We start from the raw sequence: 27,550 nt of genomic DNA on the forward strand, positions 1-27,550 counted from the left end.
AGTATAATCATGTTATCAATTTTTACCCATCCTATGAAAACGTTTATTTGCTTTCTTCTATAACACACATTACAGGAAAGAGTGACACATGATTTTATAAACCATGCTACTGACGTGGATTCTTGACTTCTCTACAGGTCTGTAAAAGTGAGTGAACACATCAAATCTGAAGTTATATATTTTACATATGTATGGTTTTTTGCTACTTGGTTCAAAGGAAAACACGATGCAGTGTTGTTTCTGCTGGTAAGATCTCAAATGGTTGATGGTGTCATTGTATTTCAGCAGTTAAAATTATAAAGGATAATTTACTCTTAAAACTACCTGGGCACATTATATTTAACAAGTCTCAGATTCTCTTTAGGGATTATAATAAGGAAACACTTTGCTTAATCATAAATTTTATATTTATCTTGGCTAAACACCCTCCTTTGGATAGACTGCCATGTTTTGTCAAGAAAAATCAACACAGTGGAAATGAAGTACTTGTTCTGTTGTGTGGTCATTCAAAAGAGTATGTAGAAGTAATGTAAATGTGCACCAGCACTGCTGATAATTTCACGCTCTCATACACTCATTTCAATTTGCTTTAAAAAGGACTGTTCCTCCTGGCCAAATATAGTCATCATGAAAAAGCATACCTCCTCTTTGAGCTAATAAGACTGCAAGCCCCAGAACACAACAGTACAAAAAACTTCTATATTTTAAGGAATCTGAAGCACTTTTTTCTCAAAATATATGTTTCTGAAGTGGGACAAACGAGACTTACTTTGTTTGTTTGTTTTTTGCTATGGTATTCTCTGTTGGTGCCCAGGTTTCTGTTTGAGAATGACAATTCCCACACCACACCTGCAAATCCCATCTACCCCCAAAACAAATCATATATATCCCAAATCCTTCTTTTTTCAAAGGAATGGATCCTTGTAAAAGCAGTATATACCTTCATACATGAAAAGATTTTGAGGATTATTGGGACATACAGCATCTCAGGAATTATCGGAGATTCTGGAATCAGACCTTCTCTAGGAAGTACCACTTAGATCATCTTCATTCATCTGCATCTTGGCAGTCTGGTAGCAAAGTGATTTTTCACCAATGGGTTGCAGTACGGCTACAACTGTCATTACAGACAGCAATGTCTTAAAAACACTTTTTTCTTCCCCTTCTCTTTAAAATTTGCTTAGTTTTTAATTACTTTCATGTTTAATTTGTGCTTCTAATCTACGGTATGCAACTGTTTCTGTTTAAGTTAGAGAGTCACAATTCCCTGCTCAAATAGACATGTAAATCATTTCAAGAAACAAGACAAAACAGCCAATAACCAGGGATAGAGCCACCTTTCTCTCTCTTGCAATCAAAGGCAAATTCCATCCTAGACAAGAGGTAAAGGACAGAAACTGAATGCTGTTCCATTCCTCTGTTCTGCCAGCTGGTCCTTCCCTCCCCGCTCCAGCCCTCAAACACAGCATAGTTGCCTTTACTCAGCAGATCATTCAAAAGACTGGTCAATGGACAACTAGAACAAAAGTCAGAGCCATTCAGGGCTACTTCACAAGGCAAGAACACTAGAAAGAGAATAAACTGTGTGTTCTGCCCAGGCTGAGAAGCTGAATGCTACAATAAGGAAGCCGCCTTGCTAGTACTTAAATTAATTGGGGTGATAATGCAAGGAACTCAATTGTACCACATGATTGTACCACGTATGCAAGAACAAATTTCAGATACTTACAGTGGCAAAATTATAAATAAAGCTCACAGTAAAAAGCACCAAGCAACAAGATCGTCTGTTCTTCACCTCCTGATACTGCCATCCTCACAAAGTTTCTTAGTTTGCAGGTATAAATCAGACCAAAGGAAACCGCATACTGCTGCTGCTCCCTTTGGGAACTCGTGAACACAGGAACCCCAGAAATTTGAAAAAGAGATTACCATATAATTTCAAAATTTTGAGCAGGATTTTTCTTTTTAAAGTTCAGGAGTAAACACACGAGAAAAGAGAAAGGCTGGACAGACATGCTTAACCAAATTATAGGCAATGTAATGTACTGACCACTATATTCTGATTCACGTTTCAACGATTCTTTGAATTGTTATGAGTTACATAGAATATTTTGCATTATCAATGAAGGGAAGAAAAACAAACAAACAAAACCCTGCAATGGATTATAACATTCAGGAACTTAAATAATATATAAATCCTTTCCAGGACAGAAAGCTCATTCCTCTACCATGCTTTCCTCCCTCTATTAAATACTATTCATCAATTAAATTAAAAATTATCTGTTTGTTCGCTTCACATAGAAAGATACTTTTGTGATACAGTACAGTACTTCATTTAAATTTTTAATATACCTCTGATTTCTTCTATCATAAAAAGCGAAGAGGTGCTTTTTACACATATTGTATAAGTCTAACTAAAAACTGTAAAAGTAACCCAGTCTTACAACCACTTATATGATAATTTTGAGTATGTTCCTGGTAAGAAGTTTGAGTATTTCTTGAATAACTTCTTAACCGGCTTCTTCCAAATGTCTCTTAGTAAAAAATCAATTTTAAAATATTAAAACATATAGTAAAATGTGAAATCCCAAGCTACTGAATCAACTGCTATCAATACAACACAGCTCATTTGACTGTTATGACCCACATTTCCTAGTTGATTTTTAGATAAAAACAAGCAGATTACTAGCAAAGGTTTATCTCCAATTCCCACATGTACAGCATGCCACATTAAATATATGCAAATCAACCTCCTTCTCCTCTAGTTTTTTTGAGCTGACAACTCATATGACCTGAAGCCATGGTTAACGATTACAATTATTTGACTTTCATATTTATATAATCAGTCATCAGATATGCATGTTAATTGATTTTAACAGATAGTTTTGTATTCTAATGATCAACAGTAAGCGTACATTTTATCAACCTCTTGATTTATAAGAAAATAAAACTTATACCAGTTTTCACAATTAACCCTTCATTGTATCGATTTGCAGTATTCACTGCGGAGTTCTCCATAATACATTAACCTAAAAGTAATCCAAACTATGGGATCTTCATTCTGGTAGAAAAATTTTGATTTTTCCAATTAAAGACACTCTTCTATTGTGTTAAAAAAAAAAATTACTACTCTATTTAAACAATGCATTGTATATTAATTAGAAACGATGAAACATATTTAATGCTTAAATAAATGGAGTCGGCAAAGAATTAATTTAGTTATTTTCTATTCACATTTTGCTACTTAAAAGTTTTTTTCTCTTTTTCAAAGAACATTAGATATATACTTCTTGATTCTAATACACACTCAATGTCATATGCATGACAGAATACAACCCTACATTTAAGATCCATATTTCTCATGTAATAGGCTTAAGGCCAAAGCATTCCTCTGTTGCAGTCACAAAACGTACTACTGAATGAGTTACCTTTTTTTTTTTACACAGCTGAAAATTTATTCTTTGCAATTACATTTTTATTTCAAATGCTCTGTTTATTGAAGCATCAAATAGAAAATTACAAATTGCACAGATTTGCATGAGAAGGACTGACTACTTTTAAAGTTTCAACAGTGTGCCTGGATCAGTTTCTACGGCGTGCAATCATCATTTTACACAATTAATGGTGGTTGTTCTTTAAATATATTAATATATAAGAGAGTGGATATTGCATCTTGCTCTCAAAAAGATCAAATCATGTCTTATTCCATAGAAGGGCTCTCCCGATTTAGGTCTTAGTGGACTTATGCTCCAATTCTGGTAAAGCAAGAGCTGATTAATCCCTTTCTTGGTATATTTTAACACTGATACAGATACTATCATTTCTGCAAAACGCAGAATTTTTCTACTTTCTATAAATAAGCGAATGACGTGTTCAGTCTATTCATCTTTTATCCAGGTGAACATCATACAGTCCAGGTTCCACTACCATTACCTTTTTGGCTGTCTGCTCCAATTAATTTCAAGTGAAATTTATCCATTATGAGATTTGGGGATACATTCTCCAGAACAAAAAACAGCATAAAGACATAAGAGCACTCATCTCAGATATATAATGCTGATTCAAATTCCTATGATGTATCATGGACAGAAGAAACTTAAAGCCATGTTAACACAATCATGAACAAGCACCTTAACCTCTAAAACACTGTTTAATGGACTTTTCTGATTTTTAAAATGTCTTAATTTCACACTGCACATGAGAGAGGTATTGAATATATGATATGATTCTGTTGCTTTCTTAATAGTTGCTTTTCTTGAACTAAGGTCTGGCATGATGGTAAATACTGGTAATGCAAATAAATTCTCTTCAATCTTTCCCTTACTGGGACATCCCTTCTTGGTGTTCAGCAGATCTTGGATTTCATCCTGAACATAAGGAGATCTGCCACTGGAGATCTGCAGAAAGGGGAAATCCACCCCACACTAATCACTAACCTCATTTTAACACCACAGATATCGAAGCAGAAAGCCCCTGGTTTCTTTTGCACACCACAGTGCTGCAAGTTAACCACCCTAAAGACCAACTATAGGGTTTATGCTTCTGTAGCCAAGGCAGACCTTAAGATAAATGGAAGAGTTAAGTAAACATCCTAAAGTTATATGTGAAACTCAAATACAAACGGCCAGAATAGCAGGAAATGAAAGGTAAGACAAATACACTGAGAAGAAAATCTACATATATACTTCATGTGCTAAGTTCTAATGAACTTGGAAAATAGACACAATTCCTAGTTTCTAAAAATGCTTGATAACCTCCACTTCTCTTTAAACTTGACAGTGTTAAAAATTGCAGACCTGATCACGTCAGCTACAGAGAAAAACAAGTAAAATTTAACAACTGCATAAGTATGGGCTAACTGAGCCAAAGCAGTCCTAATCTGACTCATAAATACAGCACATTCATTTAAAGTTAGAATTAATATTAACATTTTCACAAGATTCCTGAACTTGGTTTAAAGTGGAAGCAAAAAAAATACTGTTTACAACTCACTGTTTTAATAAAGTATGTTAATTACTCATCATAAAGATCAATGATTAGGAGTATGACTAAATACTCAGTATATTTATTAAAACCTGAGAGGAAACAAAAAGTAGAAAGCAATTGGTGACTTCTGATGACAACTTTTATGTAAAGAATTATACCAGCAATAAATTCCACAGTAAAAGGCTAAATTGAAGCTATGAGTAGAAAGACCACCAATAAAATGCATTCTGGGAAATGAGAAAGTAGCATAGCTAGAAAATGTCCAGTTATAAGAGAAATATGAGTGCAGCAACAATGTAACACCATCCAGACCACTATGCCCTGTCTGGATCACTGAGATTCTAAAGGGGATCATGACAGGGAGAATCACAGAATCATTTTGGTTGGAAGAGACCCTTCAGATCATCGAGTCCAACCATTAACCTAACACTGGCACTAAACCATGTCCCTAAGGACCTTATCTACGCGTCTTGTAAACACCTCTGGGGATGGTGACTCAACCACTTCCCTGTGAACTGGTGGAAAAAAATCCAGAAGCTCAAAACAAGTGGCTTAGTATCCAACTGTCACAAAAATGAAGTTGAGATCAGTGAAATACAGAAAACCGATTACTATCCTGGCCCTGTTGTACAGTAAGATTTTCTTTTGCACTGTTTTATACATAAGAAATAAACACAGAAATGGATAATAAGTTCAATACAACTAGACAGGTAAGTTTAACTATTTGTATCCAAAGGTGATTCAGTTTGGTTAGAAATGAAGGAAAAAGGTTGTCCTTGATGTAGAAAGTTTTTATGATGTTTAGTTAACTCCATACCAAAAACATTTAACTATCCCATAACTCACTATATAACCTAAACAACAACAACAAAATATATATATATTACCTATCAGCTGGATCAGTCCCATACAGCCATGCAAACCCTAGTACAGACATGGAAAGAAAATAAAATTTTAAAAAAAACCCAAAACACCAGAAAAAAAAAACAGGGAAAGGACAAAAGACATACTGCTCGTTTTGGTGACAAAATGATCTAAACCCATACATAGGTCATCTAAATGTGGAAAAAAAACCCAACCAACCAACCAACCAAAACGCCACCAACAAAACACATTCATAGAACTTCAAAATTGTCAGTTTGTGAAATGGAAAATCTTATACAACTTCCAGGATGTTTTATTTCTACCAACATGAGTAGCATTTACACTTCCTAAATCTCACTCCATTTAATAACGGTGACTAAATTTCACTGGACTTATTAACGAGAAACAGATTAACAAGAATGTCAATAGCTTGTTTGCACAAAACTGAGCCACCACTTGGATGCCCCCTGTCTATAGCAAAATGGTACATTGACTACTTTGTAAGTAGCCAAATGCCTCATCTGACATGAAGATTCCTTCTGTGGTAGCCAGTGTCACTGGGAGAACTATTACTCATGGCATCCAAAAGGACAAAATGTGGAAACTCACTGTTAAAAAAACAAAAAAAGGCAGGCTGCACAGTTTCTCTTAGAACAAATGAATATTTCACAGAGAATCATCCAGTTACTGAATGCAGACCACAGCAGAAAACTGCTGCAAATTTCAACCCTGTTAGTGGATAGCTGAATTGAGGGAAGAGGATGTAAGCATCATCAACTTAGGATAAAATTGCTGGATTTTATTTTAAACATGCTTAAACTCAACATTTTAACTTAAATATTTAAGATTTTAATCTATACATTTTACATCTCTTGCCACCTGAAGCTGGTGATCCAAATGTCTAGAATAGCACATTTGGAACGCTGAGTTATATTAACGTCATACTAACTATAGCAGTTCAATTTCAACAAATTTCTCTGAGTTTTTGCATATCACTGAATAAATGACTCTGGAATTAGCTTACTTTTCTTGGAGGCATTATGTGAGATTATTTCTCAGTCTCCTCCTCTTTGATTTAGTATACCTCTTAAGATAATTTATTAATGTTTTGGATATCTCATTCATCATCCATTACTACTGGTGTCATAAATTACAGGAATGGAACAAAGCACCGGACTATACATTTTTTCCATATTCATCAATAAAATGGCCACCTCTGTTAGCAAGCACTGTACCAAAAGAACTTGGTTTATCCACTACAGTAAGACTCGGAACACTTTTATAACTCAAATGCCTAAACAGATTATTAGCTTTATAATATAATATGGTGTTAGTGAAGAAAGAAACCAGGGCTTCACCTTTAAATATAAAGGGTAGAAACACTTGGTCTGCAAAATACAGAAGTACATGTCAGAAATTTCTATGTCCTGTAAGTTACTCAGACACATTAGAAGGCTCATGAATACCAGTCTTGTATGAAAAGAATGGATTAATCATTGAAAATGCTGTAATTTTGTCAGCATAAGATAAAACAGTAAAAAGGGAGGAAAGATTTAACTAACAGAAACTCAAATGGCAGCATTTAAGTTTCTGGTATTATTTCTCAGCAGACAAGCTACCTACCCCATTGGTAAGTAGGAAAAACAAAGTCCCCTGCCATTACTTTTGTGTGTGTGTGTGGTTTTTGGGTTTTTTGTTGTTGGTTTTTTTTTTTTAACGTTTTTGTTTCTTTGTTTTGTGGTGGTGTTGTTTTTGTTTGTTTTGTTTTAATTCAGACAACCTAAGCACAAAAGATGTTGGAAAATAAAACTGTGAAGATTTCAGAAGATATTTCAAGATAATGACCATTAATGGGTATCCTATTGGAAATAAGTTACATAGCAGTATACTACGCTATATAAAGTACCTGAAGGAAGACAGAATTAAGGTTATTATGAGAACAGGAACTACTGACTTAACAAGATCATTATGCCTAAATTAAAATATAACTTTGAATTAAGTCTGAATGTCCAAAAATTCACTTTGTTATTTCAGCCAAAGACTCAGTTGACATATTTTGTACACATTCACTATTTACATTCCTTTAACTAAAAGTAAATTTCCCATTAAGGCAAATTAACATTTTACATGGTATAATAGTAATGTACTAACCTCTTTTCTAACTGTTACATAAAAATGTTTGAGCCACATTTACCAATTCATTAATGAAATCAAATACAGAAGAATTTAAGTTCTTATAATAAAAGAGGAAAAGCATTCCCCATGTCAGAATATAATTGGGTAAAAGGCTTCATATTAGCAACTGTGTATCTAATTTTTACATGGGAAAAAAAATAGTTGTTAATTTTTTCTTCTTTAGGCATCATAGATTACGTATTTCAGTTCCAATGTCATATAAAAACAACAAAATATCTTTTTCCAACTAAATAAAAACTCTTTTCATTGTTGTGCCTCTAAATCAGGACCCGATATCTATAGTAATTGACAATTAACAAAACATACTTGTATCAATGTCTTTTAAAGCTAATTCAACTAAATACATACATACAGATTGATTTTTTTCTTTTATTATGTTTAGAATGATTAATTAAACTGTTTGATGAACTACGTATGACCCTTCCCTAGTTACAATTACCAGTGGAATGAAAAATGAGATACTCGAGCTGCAGCTTTTATTAGTCTCCAGTTTGATCGGTGTTTGGCCGTGATCATGCCCGTTACTCAATCTATAAAGGCAGCTTGCAATTCAAAAAGAACCTTGCTGTCACATGACTAAAACCAGATAGTACTCTCCTTGTACTAAGGTGCATGTGTTTTGAAGATCAACACAAAGTAAACAAACCAATCCCTCCTTTGCCATTTGCGCTCTCTTATCTCTGCTTCACTTTGTATAAAAACGTGCATTGTCAAGGGAACACTGAGAGTTACTCATTTCTCTATTGATGATGATATTCACCCATGATGTAGGTGCCATGAACTCCACTTGTAGCCTCAGCTAATTTCTAATTTCTATAGCAGGAAACTTTATTAGACAGGAGGCTTATTATAAGCACTTCATACCCAAAATTTCCAGCATTAGTCTAGGGGGTAACAGGTACAAAATAATTCCCTGATGCAAAAAAGACTTTATTGAACATGATCTCCTATGACCAATGGGACTGCTCTAGCAACGGATGTAGTAGCCAAAAAAATGTTGGCAACAGCACCACCATTCCATCATGCAGGAGTTTTGTTGACTCAGCGTTTCCAAACCATCACCTGGAGTACCGCGTTCAGTTCTGAGGCCTGCAGTACAGGAAAGACATGGACCTGTTGGGGAGGGTCCAGAGGAGGCCACGAAAATGGTCAGAGGGCTGGAACAGCTCTGCTGTGAGGACAGGCTGAGAGTTGGGGTTGTTCAGCCTGGAGAAGAGAAGGCTCTGGGCAAACCTTATTGCGGCCTTTCAGTACTTAAAGGGGCTGATAAGAAAGATGGGAATAGACTTCTTAGCAGGGCCTGACAAGGGGTAATGGTTTTAAACTAACAGAGAGTAGATTCAGACATGAGGAAGACATTTTTTACAATGAGGGTGGTGAAACACTGGCACAGGTTGTCCAGAGATGCGGTAGATGCCCCATCCAAGGAGACATTCAAGGCCAGGCTGGATGGGGCTCTGAGCAACCTGATCTAGTTGAAGATGTCCCTGCTCATTGCAGAGGGCTTGGACTAGGTGACCTTTGAAGGTCATTCCAGTCCAAAATACTACATGATTCTATTATGTGAGATTTTTTTCCTTCTTGATCTGTTTGTTCACTGAGCGGAAAACTTATGTCTGCATGGAATGGTTCACAGAACCTCAAATCAAGGAACATGCACTACTGGTTTACCTAAGACCAAATCAAGTATATTAACCTTGGGATGCGTGAAAGGAGGTTTATCGTTTCCTCATCCTAAATAAATTACTTTCTCACCTAAAACTTGACAATAAAACCCCAGTCAAGGGTATCCAGCATTATCGAATCTTCATTTTTTTCCAGGTAAATAAGCAGATAACCTGTTCTCTATTCTCAATACGTAATTTCTCTTGTTAACAGTAGATTTCAACATGAATTAATGACTGTGTGGAAGTATTGAAAAATCATGGTAATAATGCTTTAGCTTACCCCATATGGAATTTGGAATAAAAGAGGCAAATTTTCTCAAATAAATATGCCAGGATAACTTTCTTTTCACTCTTGTTACCTAATTACCATAACTTTCAGGCCTGCTGAGAATGTCATCAATGAACAATAAACTGCACATTGAATAGACACCATCCACTGAGAAGTGAACATACATAATGTTTGGTTACAACACAGAATGAAAATAAATAAATAAATAAATAAATAAATGGAATTGCAAATTCAATAATTTTCTTTAAAACAAACAAACAAAAAACCCCTTACATTTATTATACTAAAGGTTCTGCAAGACACAACATGTTGGGTTTTTTTGGTTTTGTTTTTGTTTTGTTTTTTTAACATCAGAGATCCAGAAGGCTTCAGACGCTTATATGCCTGCTAGACAGGATCAATATCCCTAGATGTTGATTCTTACGGTGGTTTTATGGGACACCACTGTTATGTTTTCTGATCACAGACATTACACGCAATTTAAACCTTTGCTTCTCAGTAACATGCTATCCTCTAATACCTTATGAGTATCTGTTCTCAGACAGACACATATTTTTAAGCCCCATGTATTAGAACATTCATTCATGAAGCTGATCGGAAGCATATGTGGACCTGCAATAACCTAAAGAACTTTTCAGTGGGAAAAAAAGGCCTAGCAGGACACTCAAAATCCAGTGACGACAAGGTAGTGGTTAAATGCAGAAGTAAAACAGAGGAAATGGTATTCTGAAGCAAGCGGACAGGTAACAGTGGTGGGCAAAAGCTGGTACCATGGGGACTAAAGATAAACCCACCCATATGGGGCTGTGATACTCATTTCCTCAACACAATTATTACCGCTAGTAAAGAAGTTTACTACAGCTACATGATTTAACAATTGTTAAACTAATACTGTTAAATCCAGAATCCACTAAAAACATACTACAAATTGCCTCAAAGAAATAAGGCTTGTTTACTCCTCATTATAGTGTCAGTGAGTCAAAGAGTTGATCTTAAACAACAAAAGCCTGACGGAAGAAAATGCCGCCAGCTCTGTCAGACTCCTGGAAGAGAAAGTCAAGGCTCAAATGATCGCGTTGATCTTTGACTGAAACTTTAAAACAAGTCAGTTTCTTCAAAGCCAGACATAACACCGCAGTCAACAGTAAGGAATCCTTTTGTTTTTTCCACACAGTGGAATTTTTGATGTCATAAGCTCCGGATATTTTTAATCAAACTAAACAGGCATTAGCAAGGCAAATGTATATGACCCAGGCCCATAAACAACCATGCAACTGGTTTTCCTGACTAATCTTATTTTTCCTGCTGTCACCTAAATCCCAGCACCAAGACTTCTTATTAATAGGTACTTCAAGGTTTTAATCATCTTTTTGGTGGCTTTCAACTGATGTTTTTTTTGTTTTACTACCTACATCTAAACAATTGTTCAGATCTGTTCACTGAATAAACTCCAAAGTATCCATATTTTATTAGTCACATGGAAATTGGATTGCTACCCACAGGACTTCAAGATAAAAAACTTCACTGACAGAGATCAGAATCTAAAATCCATTCCGTTTAAATACTAAGCATTAAAATACATTATTTCATGCTCTTAATTCAAATAAAGGCAATTAAAAATACCATCCTTTCTGTTCAGAAGTTATCTTTAGTTGTTCTTCCTGAACTCTTGATTCTCAGCGTCAGTTCTAATGTCCTACATAATTCTGCCCATCCTTACTACACAAACAATTCTAATTAAAAAAAGCCTACTTTCACTAAACCCCTTTCAATGCAATCCCTTCCAGTGTAATTTTCCAGTGTATTTATAATATTTCTGCTGCTAGTCATTAAAACTCAAATTCATCAATGTCTACTTTTTCATTTTAGATATTACTTTATTTGAAATAAAATTTTAACCCATGCCAAGTAAACTAATGTTAACATACTGCAGATGCCATGAACACTACAGAAGAGTAAAAGCAGAAATAAACAGTTAATGACTAGAAACATAGCCAGAAACAAAGGGTAGACAATAGTTTAACTTAACCGACTGGGGCACATCCTCTTCTTCCCACCTCTCACCTCCAGTAAATTCATTTTAACTATAACTATATTGGTCAGTTCAAGTTTGTTTAGCTGCAGGTTTTTGCATCTCCGAAGTCAACAGTGAAGTCATTCAGGACTTACAGACCAACTTTTTCTTTCTCGAACAGATCTTAAGCATCCAGAAGCCCAGGACTTCATGAACTAAGTGCTTACTCAGCAGGCATCCAGAAAGCAATGCATTATGTCACTTAGCCATATCAGCACTTTATTATCCATTTTACGTAAGAATTCATAACGATAACAACTGTATTGTTTGACATGCAGCAGAAACATATGGGCAACCAGCAGATATATATTTCCTCTGACCCCTGTCAGATCAATTAACTTCCATAATGGAGATAAATGCCTTCAGAACAGCAAAGCAAGACAACAGAAATCCTCTCAAATGCTAGAAAAAGCCAAAGAGTATATGCTGTGAAGAAGTGAACTAGGTTTAAAAAGTACACTGCATTCAAGTAATATCCATCCTACTGTTAAAGCTGGTTTCAGTAATGTACAGCATCACACACATTACTTCACAGTAAACCAATTTCATGAAATCATTTGCTTGTGAGATGGCATAGGCTACCTATCCAGAGTGCTTACCATCACAAATATCCATTTCATTTTAACTTAAATTTACACACACAATGCAAGTAATACTTACTAACAACAACAAAATTGAACAACCAATTAGCTTAACTAATGAAATCCGTTAAAGCTCAAAATCTAAATATGAAGCCAAGTCAACCATAAACAGCAGGAATAATGTCCATTTAAGTTTTATACCCTGTACTTCCCAATCTTCTCTACTTTTACTAATGCAAAATACATTAACTTAGAAAACGTATCCTAAAGTTATTTAACATTTTCTATCATGAGCTATTACCTACAGGATCAAAAGAGGTGCACTATGGATACAAATTTCATGTGATTTTAAACATAAAAAGAAATCCACTGCATCTCTATCTTCCAGTCACATAACAAGATAACGCAAAGATTACATCATTCAAGGATTACCAGGATACTTGCATGTTTAATTATTAGTCTGGGTCACCATTTAAAGCCCTAGTTGTTAATTAGCCCTCCTTTATTCCACATGCTGGGCTACTCAAAAAAAATTCCAAATTTACTGACTGCATACCTGATCAAGTGAGTGAGCTGTAGAACTAAGATACAAAGTGAAAGTTCTTAATAAATGCAAGTCTAATTTACTGTTACTTATGCTTATTTCAAAACTTTATTGTGCTCCGAGTCCAAATCTAAGAAAGAACCATTTTGTCAGCTGTTATACAAGACCAGCTGTTGTAAGATTGTCAGCTGCAAATCAGTCACTGAGGGTAGCAATGCCTAACAAGTAGACATTAGTTTAGTAAATACTGTCCACCTGTTGGACCGTAAAAAATTTCTGATGGACTAAGGCAGTACTAACAGCGTGCGAGCAGAGAGTCCACCTGGTGAGCTATCTCAGAACAGGTTTTCCTGGCTTTTTCCCCATGTATGTACATTTCAGTACTGTTCTAGAAATGGCAGCTGTTTTCTGGCCAGAATGCTCCAGACACCTTCTTAGGATCAAGATTCACTGAAAGCAAAGAGATAATTTCCTTATAATACTATGCATATGTATGAGGTTTATGTAACCAGTTTAGAATTCTAAAATGCTTATATGTATACGCATCTTTTACACTGACTAAACATTGAAAATCTCCCAGTAGCTACTATGGCAAAAAACCAAACTCTTTTTCTTTCTTTAAATTCATCAGAGAGAATTAAGAGAACAGGTGGTACTTGGAAACACACCATGAACTGTCATAACCAAGATAGACTGGGTGACACAAGCATATACGTCAAGATCCACCACAGCTGAATGGTCAAAGATGCATAAGACCATGTAAAAGTATTTCAGTTAATGAATGAGTTTTTCTTAGTAACACATTATCAATTGGCCTATACAAGCCTTACTGAACATTAAAAAGTGTGAGGATCAGATGTACAAAGAGAAAAATCTAAGCAAAAACAGAATTCCATTTTGGGCAGAACATGGTAGCCATTCACATCAGTACGGTGTTGGGTTTTATTTGCTTCTTTCCGGTGACAGACTTTCCCTTTTACATTGCCTGCCAAACATCACTTGGCAGGATTTTGACAACGTGTACAAAGGGGCAAACAGGGAGCAGCCCTTCATGGTCACCAGCCACTCCTCACCGTATTTCTACAGAAGGGCATTTCAAATGAAGTTTTACTTGGGCAGAGGGAAACAAAAGCCCAGCTTTAAATTAATCTCACCTCTTCACTGTCATTCCCTCTAGACCAGGGGTGTCAAACTCACTTTCACCAGGGGCCACATCAGCCTTGCCGTTGCCTTCAAAGGGACAAATGTAATTTTAAGACTGTATAAGCGTCACATTGTTGCATGCGTAAGTGCTACATTGTTGCATGTGTAAGTGTTACATTGTTACAGTCTTAAATACATACATTCGGCCCTTTGAAGGCAATTGCAAGGCTGATGTGGCGCCCGGTGAAAACGAGCTTGACACCCCCCGTCTAGACCTACAGATGACAGATCTCTGACATTCCATCATGAAGGTGAAGCTGGGTCACTAACAAGGGGCAGCTCTTCCAGACTGGAAGTGAGAACTTTTCTATTAGAGAAGTCACAAAGAAATTCTCCCCAAGAGACCAGATCAGCTGAGGACACAGGAGGTTTGGGATTGTATTCATCTGGTTGGTTGGTTGTTTTCTCTTTAATCGTAGTATTAATAAAATAACTAATCTTTCAAGAACTGTTGTAACTTACACACGCTCATAGATGCAGAAACGCCCAGCAAGGTCCAGTACAGTCAGAGGATCCATGACCAACTGTCACAGATGACAGGGCAGAGTGTTGAACTTTGAGCTCTGGCTCTAAGACAGTTCACTTCAGAAATACTAAAGAGGCTGGATGGTAGAGCTGGAGCTCTGAGAGGAAGGTATCCAAGCAAATGTCTGATGTGGAGGAGAGAACTTCTCCCTCTGCCTTTCACCTATGCAAGATGACAGACATCAGTTAAATCTTTTTTCATTTGTTTACATGTACATGTGATTAGAAAGTCTGTTTGCATTTCAATTTCATTTCACTATCTGTCATCCTTTACCTGTGTCTTCAAGCCAACATATCATAATGGTGTCACAGATTTTGTTTGAAAAGGCAAAGGTCAAATGGAAGTAAAAATACTTTGAAACATTCTGTAAAGATAGTGAAAGTACAGAAATGTATCTTAAGTTACAGGGAAGAGGTTAGCATCTCAGAAGGGACTACTTGGAAACCCATAGTATCCAGTGGATCTATAAACAGACATAGCAATGAATCATGACAAACCCATTACCAGCTGCTACAACAGAATTTTGGACACTTTTTTCAGTTCCTTCAAAACCCGAGCAAAATGAACAAGAATAAAATTGGCATGGCCATAACATTTCACCAAGCAAAATTCTTAACTGTAGACAGGAATTAGTCTCAAGTGAAATGGCAGTTAATTTATTGCTGTCAGTTCAGGATACTTTTCAATGATGAAATCATTGCAAACTGTAACTCGGGGCTTTGAAAGATAAATTCTCTCATGTTGAAAAAATGAAACTGCTACCCAACCTTCATTTACTCTGAAGTTAACCTGAATAATAATTTTAGAAGTTGTCTGGTCAGGGTGAGTAAGAAACATTAGCTGAAATACAATACTAGCAATCTAGAGACTTGCTGGCAACTTGAGTCTTTTTCTATTAGAGGATAAAGTACAAATAGTATACCAAGCCCATCAGAAAGAGTGTCAGCTTGATGTAATGTACTGCTACAGATCTCCTTCTTCCTAAAGCAAACTGAATATTTGAGAAAAATGAGAAAGCCTCGACTACTTTTTCTCTCTCAGTACCAAATACATCTTTGTCACCATTTTTACCACTCAGGTTCAAAATGAGATGATCTTTATTAGCTCCTCTTCATCTTACAATATATTCAGATCTCATCTGAAACTTTGTTCTTAGTTTTAATAAGACCTATACATGTAAGAGTCAACTTGCCTACCCATCTAAAATTCTCATTTTCCCCACTTATCCATACAATCTAACTCACCTTCCAATCAATCCATGCAGTGAGTAACTTCTAAAATGCTCATCTCACTGGCTGCCAAAGTCTTCAGTAAGTGTTAAGACAGTCACTTTAATGATCATGCCTCTCACCAGTAATTCTACATTGTTCTTTTTGTTTGCATCTTTATCATTGCATAGCCTTTTACAATAATCAGACAACCTTAGTAAAAACCCTTGTAAAACTCTATGTCTTCCATTACTCTCACAAATGCAGTTAGGCAATACAATGTGCTTCAATATCTAAAACTATCTTTATTCGTAGTGTATTTGTTCTTCCTTGCCCAAGGTCCCTTCCAGCCCACACCATTCTATGATTCTATGATTTTCTTTCTCGTGCGCAGTTATGTGGTGCTGAGCTGCCTGCTGTGGTTAACCCACAACATCACCTTACAATTATTTCTGTTGCAGCTGCACCTATTCGTGGCTTGAAAACACAGAGGCAGAGGAGCTTGACACACACAAACATCAGGTAGACAAAACATTGAGACATACACTATAAAAAAACAAACCAAAAAAGAATAATGGCCAGCAGGGGTTCAAGACACACATTCTGCTTTCTTGGGTTTGATTTTATTCCATTTTTCCAGAAGGTGGAATCTTGTATGCTAGATTCTTTCATGCTGAGGAAAGTCCAGGGTCGCAAGCATTAGGGCGGAGTGAGACTGCAGAGAAAAAGGTAAAAGGGACCTAAAAGAAATGCTTGCTGTTAAAAAAAAAAAAAAAAAAAAAAAAAGGCAGCTATTCAATGCCTGTCAATAAGCTTTACATTGAAGATTTTCCTCTTAAACCCACTGGTTTAAGCCCTAGTCACCCACTTCCTATCCGGCCGTTCTTCTTTCTTAAGCTTGTACAGCTTGAGCTAGATTGATCTATTATTTCTGGAAGGGGATAATGCGAGTCTGGAGCTTCTGAGCATAATAGAAAATAGGAGATTACCCTAAGTCTTACTGAAAGCTGCCTTGAAACACTGGTAAAAGACTGACTATCTGTATTAGGAGATGTCTAACATGCTTATGGACTAAATGATAAATAACAGCAGCTCTAGCAAATGAAGAACTCCAGTCAACCTCCAAAAATTATAGCATGAGTCTATCAACATACTTTTATCCCAATCTGGGTAAGCTGTTATAAAGAGTAAAATGATGTTCACTCATCTCACATTTCCCCTCTTCTCAGATAAAATTACACACAGTGGAAATTATAACCGTGACTGCTCATACACTACTACTGTAAATTAATGTAAAAATCTAGTCTCACCCAACAGCCATGAAACAGTAACAGCATGCTCTAATTCCTGGCATGTGTCAGTTTTGAATACTGACTTATAGGTAGAACTGCGTATTTTTCTTCTAATATACAAGAACTTTGACAGTTTATCTAAAATCCCTAAAGATGAGAACAAAAATGTATAACATACTAAAAACTAATTAGGAGTTTCTCCAATCACTGGGGCTGTGGAGTGCACAGGAATGCTACTGAAGTAACAAAGCATCTCAGCTGGATTTGCAACAGCTGACAGTGCCACTTGTTCATTCTGTACATGTACCTCAACCCTCTCCAGTCATGCACAACCTCAAAGTGGAGCATGTCCAGTGACAGCAGCTGCGACTGTCCTGTGCTCCTCCCCACTCAGTTTTCACAAGGACTGAACCTTGCAATAAATGGATTCTGCATCTGTGAGTAAAGGCAGTGTGACTGTACCAATATATGTCTGACATCACCATCTGATATAGTTACTAAAAATCAACATTAACTTGTGTCTGGCCAATATAGGTCTTAATTTCTTCTCAGGTACAGAACTCCTCTCACTTCACCCTTAGGAAGTACTTAAGGCTCAATACAAAAGTCATAAGAGACAAAAGACTGGGCAGCTTTTCCATCTCTGCAAACTGAAGCTTGACATTTTATCTTGAAGGTGTGTCAAATCAACATATAACTTCACTGATCAAAGGTGGGAAACAAAAGCAACCAGCAAACTGACTGGGTCCATATACAGTTCTGAAAAATTTGTAGTATGAAAGGGGCCACAAGCAGCTAGTAATCAGCTGGAAACAGAGAACGCACATCCTGCACTACACACATCTCATTCCATCTATCCCTTAAAATTCTTTCCAATTCCTTGACTTGCAGGTGAGCCTCAATTGTCATCTTGCACCTGAAACAAGCAATCTTCAAATCAAAACTCATGGGCAGTACAATAAATAAGAGCTGAGACCACTGCACAAATCCAAAAACCAAAGCTGCTTTCTACTAGGTGAAACACACCCTGTCTACAGAAGGAAACCTTGTGAAAAGGGAAAACTAAAGTTCCAAGTGCAAAATATGTACACTGCCTCACAGTATTTTTCAGAAATGTTTTTTAGGAATGATTTTTTAATTTGAAAGGAGAACTGCCCAAAATGAACTTATTTAAAGTAATATGCAAAGTACCAACAGAAAATTTCAAAGGGCATTTCACACTGTCATAAGTACTTCCCCAGAAAAATGTGAAGCAAATTTCACAAATAAAAAGGTAAGTTTACTTTAATTCATAAAATGCTCTTATTTCTTGTAACTGTCTGCCTTCTCTGAAAAGCACATTTGAAAAACCATTCAACATTCCTAACTGTAACACACACATTCCATCAATCTAAAATGCTAGCTTTTTATTCTTTTTTGTTTGTTATTGCAGGTTTTTGTTGGTTTTTTGGGGTTTTTTTTTCACAATCAAGAGACTGACTTCACTGAATGCTTTAAATGTTTTTTGTGCACAATGAACATTTACCACTGATGTGCTCAGAAGAAACCTTTCCAGTGACTGGGACACAAGTTTCCTCTGGTACAGGAAGTCAGAAACTTCCTGTTTGTTGTTGCACTTTCCTCTACTTGAGCTCATCCACCGTTTTCTCACCCAGCCGTAAAAATTAAATTTACAGGAGTCCAGATTTCTGCACACTTCAAAACAAAAGAATCTTTTCAATATTATCTGCTACATATTTCCATGAGGCAGTAAAACTGGCAGGGTGCAACCAGTATAAGCTTTATGTATAAATGCACATCTACAATGAAAACCAAAGAAGGTGAAATCTTTGGCCTGTTAGCCTTGACTACTTAATGCACTGTACATAAAGATTATGGGGTATAACAAACTTTAAAAGGTATCGTGACAAGGAGCACTAGGTTTAGTTTTCAGTCCACAAAAAAGGACACACAAATATATAAAAGAATTGCCCAGTTATGTATTTGAATTTATTAACTTTTCTCCAAACTGTGCATATTTGTTAGCACCATAGGCATACGTGTAAATGATGTAGATGAAAAATGAGTCAAGCCTAAAGGAGGAAACACTATGCTATTGACTCATGAATAACTGAAAGACAAGCAAGGCTCCCACGTATTTTTTAAAATACGTGGTTGCAACAGAAATAACAGGCTGTACATGCTGCAAATGTCCAAGCCACTGTTCTGAAAGTACATGTAAGCTCTATAGGAAGCAGGGCATGCAAAACAAGCATGAGTATCAGCTAGCAGCCACTCTTCTCACCAAAGAAATTACTAACCCCATTATCCTCCCCAACACAATTCTCAAATAACCTAGCAGACCTATATTAAGAGAAGTATACTAAATGTTTATTCTATTTCTCGAATTTCTTTTACATAGTCTGCTATTTAACATGTTTAAATTTATTTTCATTTCTCCTATTTAACAAACTCATTTAAATCGTGTGATTTATTAAACATTTTACAGTGTGCTCCTGTTTAGTTGTGATGGGATATTATAAAATCTGGGTTCTAACTGGAGCTTCCTCTTTGAGCTGTTGTTTGGCTTTGAATGAATCACTTCCCTCTCAATGAAAATGATTAATGCTATTTTCATTTAGAGATGAAAGGCTCTACAAAACTACTAAATGTTCATCATGAATACTCCAGATAAAGTTTAGTCAAGAAGGTACAAGAAATCAAAGCACCACCTTGACACTGGGTCCTCTTACTCAGTTTTACAGTGCAGCAAGCACGCTGATGTGAAAACAATTATGAAATAAACATGACACATACTATTACCAGCTTAAAGTCTCTACTTTTAAAAGAGGTCAAGCTCACATCTGAAGGTCAGTGGGAACACAGGCAAACACTTTTCAGGCAGAGATGATAGAAGTAATCACAGTTTAAGAAAATAATTTTAAAAGAGAATCCGTTGAGGAAGATCAGAAAATACTTCAACAGTTTTCAACTCTGCCGCATGTCAAGCTTTAATCAGTAAAATATAGGCAGATCTTCATTCAGATATACATGTTGTCTTGCTGTCAACAATAGCAGAAGAAAAAAGGTTGGAGGAAAGATTGTGTATATCCACATCACACAGGAGGCAGTAGTCACTGGTCACACCCATCAGTGTGAATGGAAAATTTTGAGACCCAGAATACAATTATATTCATCAATACTATGTGAGATTAGTTACATTAAAAGGAAAAAAAGTAAACAGGTGGCATGTTGGTAAATCAAATTTGTTGTGGATGCATCTAAAGCACAGTAGATAAGAAATAATTATCAGCTCAAGCAACTACTGAGCTTTAAGCTACTCTTAACAATTCAGAAAGCAGTGCTGAGCATGACAGTGGGAAGGTAGATTATAAATACAACACGGTAAAATTTGTGAAAAGATTACCTATTTCCATGCATAATGAAAACACCCACCTATATAGAATTACATATCAACAAGAAAATTATTATGGGGAAGAAAACTCAATATCAGCACCATGAAGTGTTATAAACTAACAAGAATTTGAAGAGCTCCATGGTATGGAGATTATTCCACCATTTCGAATTTTTTTGGTAAGTTGCTTTAAAACACCTGCTATTGGCCACTTTAAGTGACAAGACAACTTCCTGGATGACAGTTCATCTGATGCCAGGTACAATTCTTACGCTAACATCACAGTGATGTCTAAACTCTCAAAATGCGCTTCTGGAATTCTAGAAAGATTCTTTAAAACTTTCAACAAGTTCTATAGCTTCTCAAAATTCAAGTCTATTCTCAATACGTATCACACAGCTATACTTCTTCCACAACACGAAAAAAGCCAAAAGTCCATTTGTGTAAAAGCTAGAGATTAAATAAAAATACCAGCTATTATCAAGCAGGCACAATCCAGCTTTCAGGAAACATCATTCAGACATTCATTACCTGATAGTTCAGAACTAAGGGATATCCTGACTATATGTAGGTCTAAGGGCTAAATGAAACAACTCGCTCAGAAGGCGATGCCAGTAGAAGTCTGTTACAGACCATCACCTCAAACTAGAGAACAGGAGGACTTTTTGCAAGCCCCTATTTGTAATGTGCTGGAAGAAAAATGTCAAACTGAAGTCTGCAATAATGAAACTTAATATCTCAGGATCTTATGCAGCCACCAGTAAAACCATCAGCTTTTAAAAATTATTAGCAACAGTTTTCTAACAGCGCTGACCGTAACCAACACAGAGAAATTATCATATATCCCATTATAACAGCTAAAATGGGTAAGTCACTGGACTAGAAATTGGAGATAGTCTAAGAATTACTGATCGTGACCAGATTACATAGCCATATAGAGATTACTGACATCTATGTAAACACATGATGCACATCCACACTCATATTCCTGAGGTTTCAAGATTCCTGAGGCTGAAAAGATTTATGAACAAAATTGTTTGGGGAGAATAACCTTAGACAGAAAAACACAAAAATGGAAACTTCCTTAAGAGAACATTTCTCTAGGGTCAGGCAACTCCACAGCTAACAAAGAGGACAACTTTGGCTACAGCTCATCTTAGTTGTTCAAAAGCTGATGCTTTTGAAAAAAAAAAGCGCAAAGAAAAAACAATCAAAGTAAAATCAACAATGTAGAAAAGGGGAGGCTGGATCACCACCAACATAAACCAGAGTTACAGAGTGTTGAAACTGAGAGCCATAAAACATCCACATGACACAGCCAAGTATGTTAGTAACAAACACCACCTCAACAACGGCAAAGGCCCGTGACCAGACAGAGGTGGCACAAGTGTTAAAAATCATATGGAAAGATCAAAAATAGCCAATAAATACTTCCATTCTATAGTTGGAAAGATTCAAAATGGTATAATTGTATCACATTATATTGATTTTCTTTCCAACTCATTTGTTAAACAGATGTTCCAGATCAGATGTTAAAAAAACATTGCAAGACAAACATTTTAAATCAGCATACTTGTTAAACTTATCCAAGAGTCCTGGAGTAGTTAGCCCAGCAAATCTACGATCTGTTGATGCTCTTTTAAAACTATGTATTTTAATAACTGTATCTGTCTTTAAATGCTAGGGACTGCCATCATACAGAGGAGCAAAAATTCAGTGTCAAAGGGACAAATCAAGTGTTAAGGCAATCTGATATGATAGAGAATTCAGACGAGATAACAAGAACCAATGAAAGACAGATGCATTCAAATGTATTCAAACAATAATTGCACGCCTTATTTTTAAATAGTGGAAAAGATGAATCACTGAAACAAGTCATCCAAAGAAGTAAATGGTAGATTCTCAGTATCTCAATGCACTTAAAAAAAAAAGAAAAGAAAAAAAAAAAAAGATTAGCCAGCTAGAAGTTCAGGGAAAAAAAAAAGCCAAACATCAAGAGAAAAACTGATGCTGTAATACATTTAAAGTGAAATGTTCATGTATTAAGATAGAATTGATCCCCACTCTAATGCACCACTACATGCAGTACTAAATGCAAGTCAGCTTAAGCAAGCACATCAACTTTTCACAAACACACAACTGGATTAATTAGTAGTGTGGTAATAAAGTTCTTTAATAAATCTAAAATAAAAATTTACCAGCCCATTAACAGGAAAAGCCCCTCAATGTATATAGTACAGAAGGAAAATGTTGAGGTTTTTTAAGCAGAACATAGGACCCCACGACGCTGTCACTTTTCCGCTGCATACCATTCAACATCAGTGACACATGGTTCTTTCTATTATTTTCAAACGATTTCCAACTAGACTTCAGGTCATGTTATGACTCAGTGCTTTTGGGAAATCTACACCACACCATTAACAGAGGCAAAACAGCCATTTCCATTCTGTTTTGTAATTCATCAACCTTTATCCAAAATATGTTAAATGCTGAATGTTCATCTCCAAGGTCTGGATGTAGTTTGACTAACTGCTGCAGCTTGGCTCTTGCTTCTTATCCCAACTCTCAGTACAAATATGGTCAACCATGTCTTCTCAAAGATTTTCACACACAGATTCCTAGAAGAATCAGAGTAATCATGCTTTTTTCTATTCAACATCAATAAAAAGAATACGAATCATCAGATTATAATGTTATCCAATATAACTGGGAATCATTTTCAAGTCTTTTTTTAAAAAAAAATAAAGTATTTGATCACAGGAGCTGTGATAGCAGGAAAAAAAAATATTGACATTTGGATAACTAGGCAAAACACAAACTACAGCAGCAACCTTTCCAAAAACTGGAAATGGTAATAGCTATGCCCCTTCTTTTGGAGGTCAAAACCAGAAAGTTTAAGCTTTGCTAAGGTAGCAACCAGACACAAGCAAGCAACACCTCCCATCCTGTTTAACAACCCTCTGAGAGCACAACCCAGCCAAAGATCTGGAGTTTTACAGGCTATAGACTGACTTTGCTCTGGACACTTTACTGGGCTAGAAGAAAAAGCACACAAAACCTCCAGCTTATTTACTGAAGAGCAGTGTAGAGTCTAAGTCAAACAGTTTAGATAACATGCCACATTTGCACTCTGCAGACATCACTGGCTCCTGATCCAAAATGCTCTTACACGTGCTAATCAACAAAGCCTCAAATGGACTAGGAACTGATTATCCTAGAAACCATCCGTCCTCTACAATTCTCAGCAACAGCTGTTGTCAATTACAGCAGCATACCTAACAGTTTAAGATAAAACTCATAAGGATGGAGCAGAAAAGTAAACTTTCTAAGACTTCATCAATGCAATTCCTTTCAGGACAAAGTGTAAAACAGTTCTTTACCTAGGCCCTCCCCAGTGAAAAATGAAGTTACAATAGCAACAATAACTGGGAGATGGCAAAGATGATCTCTACATTAGCATAAATCACAGGCAGGCAGAAAATGTATAACACGTTTCCACCAAATCACATTTTTCTTGCACATTAATACAAGGTACCAAAGTCCGAAAGATGCAAGTGCTATTCAAATGCAAACAAAAGTGAACAGGACAATGTTCGAGGAAAGCAAACAATGTAACATAAAAAAAGAAAAATGTGAGAGGAATGTTTTCACTCAAAGGTAAGTGCCACTTTTGTAGGTGGCAGAGCATTTTAAGAAAAGCTCTGAACCATTTCTGTGTGACAAGTGAGCTTTGCTAATATTGCAGCAGACACTGAAAACAATTAGTAAAAAAATCAAGTTTGTGTCTTTCCTCCGATTTCTGAGGTGAAATGAAGTGAAACATACGAGTATCTTGTCAGTTTAACTAATTGTTAAAGGAAGCCACTAGCAGAGCCTCACTTAGTCGCCTTCCCATCCACAAAGCCAAAGAACAGACTCTTGTTTTCACTAACCAAAGGATACTATTAACATCTTTTGAAATCTTCAGTTTTCACAGGAGTTTACCATATCTGTAATATCTAAATAATGAACCCACCATAAAATCTAGAGGGGAATAAATGCACCTTCTTCCCAGTATGCACTTATACATAAAAATAGTAACTGCTCATGCTCTCATACTTTGTCACGAACTGAAGTTCATTATGTAGGTTCACAGTTCATACAAGGGTAAGCTCCTGTTGTTGCCTCTGCAGCAATTAACGATTTCGACTAAGAAAACAGACAAAAATTTTAAAGGCTGTGTCTAATTCCGTGTTTACCTAATAGTCTGAATGTATTACAACACAACCTTAATTGTAACAATTCCAGTAATCACTGCTATTACATATATATTTATGACTTTTAGGGCAGCAGTATTTAGGCCATACATGGGCCATATGTGTCAGTAAAATAGAAGTATGACAACTGGTAATGCATAACTGTGTTAATTCAGACTACTATTACATTTACAGAAAAAAAGGACTGGTTTCAAAACCAGAAATCATTATCATTCACAAAAAATGAATTGTTCTTATTGCTCAGTTTCAGATCTTGCTGTATTTCAACCTGTGAGCTATAAATGCAATAGTGGATGATGATTCAGAGACAGGTGGGATCTAGGATTTATTTAACTGAATGTTTCACAATCCTCAAATGCTTAAAAATATTTTAAATACTAACAACCAGCCCACATTTATTTGTAATACATTTTGAAAGCTTCGGTTTTCACAGAGGAGGTATTATCAGTAACCACCTGAGTTCGTGCGTGGCAAGTAATGGAACTGACAAACTACAACTTTAATGAAGTTTCATTGGTCTGAAAATAAATACTTCTCTTACATGGTGCTTTTTAACCAAGTTTCAGAGTGCTTTGTAAAGGAAGGTAAGCAGGATTACTGAGAATAAAGCGGTACATGGATGCTGTGGAGCCGAGCAGCAGAACAAGATGAGTATTCTTGTTTCCCAAGTCCCATCCCAGTACGTTTTGGAATATGATTCTTTCACGTATATACCACTATTCATGTGTATATACCGCTAAAGCAATATTATGCCAACATGACAGACAACTATGTCTTAAAATCAGACCACAAAGCCCCCAGGATGCGTAACACCATAGGATATGTAGCGTAACTAAACTACTGATGGGTACAGTACAGCAATCTAAGAGTATAAAACTCTCCAACTGCTAAAACGTGCTAATTGCAGCCCTCGCACTGAAATCCAAATTTGTACACCACTGGAACTACTGTACCCCAAAGAAAAAACAAGTGTGACATTTAAGTATCTACCACTGATGGCAATAAACTGGGCGGCTAGCACAGACTGAGTCAGATACGTGGGAACAGGGAATAAAAGAGGCTCTGGGGCAGGAAAAGTGGAGGGACACCAACCTTCTTCTAAAAACTCTTTTTTTCAAGGCCTGGAGAAAAAAAGGCAAAAAAACAAAAAAAAAAAATCACGAAGACCTTAACTTCCCCCTTCAGCCACCAGAATCACCATCACCAACAATTTCAAAAAAAAAAAAAAAAAAAAAAAAAAAAGAGGGGGAAACCTTGTGACAAATCTGCCTCCTCCTCCCTCCCTGCTTTCACCTCCCAGGAACGAGGCTCTGGCTCCAGCGGTCCCTGAGCGGGCAGCCCCTGTCCCCAGCACGCCCCGGGCCGAGCCCCGCTCCGGCGGGCAGCCCCGCGGGAAGGCGCCTGCGGAGGCCGGGGAGCAGCGGCGGCCGCCCGGAGCGCGCAGGCCTCACCGCTCCTGCGGGCCCCGCTGTTGCCCACTGACGGCCGGGGGCGGCGGGACCAGCCGCCGCCGCCGGGGAACGGCCTCGGCAGGGGCCGGGGCAGCGGACTTTGACTGCAGGGCGGCCGGCGGGGAGGGGGGCAAGCGGGTTAAGGGGAGCAGATGCTCTGGGGCTGGTTTTACCTGCTGCTGCTGCTGCCTGCAGTGGCATGAAGATCTGGCTCAGCCTCTCTCTGTCTCCCTCCCCGCCTCCCTCCCTCCCACCCTGCGCGGCACACGGACCCCCGCGCCAGCTCGGCGCCCTGCGAGGGACGCGGGGCAGGGGGAGGCGGTGGGGGAGGCCCGGGGAAGGGAAGGGAAGGGGAAGAGCTCCCTGCCCGCACGCGGGGACGCGCGGTGGCGCCGCCCCAAACCGCCCCCCTCCGCTCCCTCCGCTCCCTCCGCGCAGGCGCCCGCCGCTCCGTGAGGCCGCGGCCGCCCAGCCCGCGGGCCGCGCCTGCTCCCTGCGCCCGCCGCCAGCGCCGGTCGGCGGGAGCGGGGCTGGCGGTGCCCGGGGAGCGGGGCCGTGGCGGCCCGCGAGAAGGGGGAGGGCGGGAACGGCGCTTTCGCGGTCGCGGGCGGTGGCGCAGCTCGGCTCCCCGGGGGGCCCGGCGGGCAACGGCAAAAGGGCGCTGGAAGTTTTTTCTTAGTCGGGAGGTTTTCTCTTTGTTCGGGGCCTTTTACCCTCTGAGGAAGCCCGAGGCGCTTTGATTTACATAAAACGTGCGCGGAGTGCAGTTACCGCTCACGCAAGGCGGGAATGTAAGGGGGGGAGCAACTTAAAATGAGGTAATTTAACGTGAATCCAGTACGTTGTGCCCTGGAAGCAACTGGCGCCTTGGGAAACGTGCTGGTGGAAGGAGGAGAGAGGTGGTGGTGTGAAAACGAAGCGTGCAGGGCTGGGGTTGCTGGGCCCCTCCGTGCCCAGTTCCCCGGCTGGAGCTCCAGGGGGGTCGGAGCTGCCCAAGGAACAAAGGAACCCCTCTAAGC

At 37.7% G+C, this 27,550-nt stretch overlaps 1 protein-coding gene across 9 annotated transcripts in view; it reads right to left on the reverse strand.

Annotated features, from left to right (window-relative positions):
- Positions 1–26,922, reverse strand: part of TBC1D5 (TBC1 domain family member 5) — a 326,232-nt gene extending 299,310 nt beyond the window's left edge. For 7 of the 9 annotated variants that reach the window (XM_065628207.1, XM_065628203.1, XM_065628204.1 and 4 more), the window contains exon 1: positions 26,705–26,922. The gene's annotated coding sequence lies outside the window, so the exon portion shown is untranslated. Of the gene's footprint in view, positions 1–14,866; positions 14,908–26,172; positions 26,196–26,704 lie in introns of those variants that run through there. The other 2 variants (XM_065628201.1, XM_065628202.1) reach the window with 2 other exon arrangements.
- Between the last annotated feature and the right edge of the window lie 628 nt (positions 26,923–27,550).

This window comes from Caloenas nicobarica, chromosome 2, assembly GCF_036013445.1.
Source record: "Caloenas nicobarica isolate bCalNic1 chromosome 2, bCalNic1.hap1, whole genome shotgun sequence".
Lineage (NCBI taxonomy): Eukaryota > Metazoa > Chordata > Aves > Columbiformes > Columbidae > Caloenas > Caloenas nicobarica.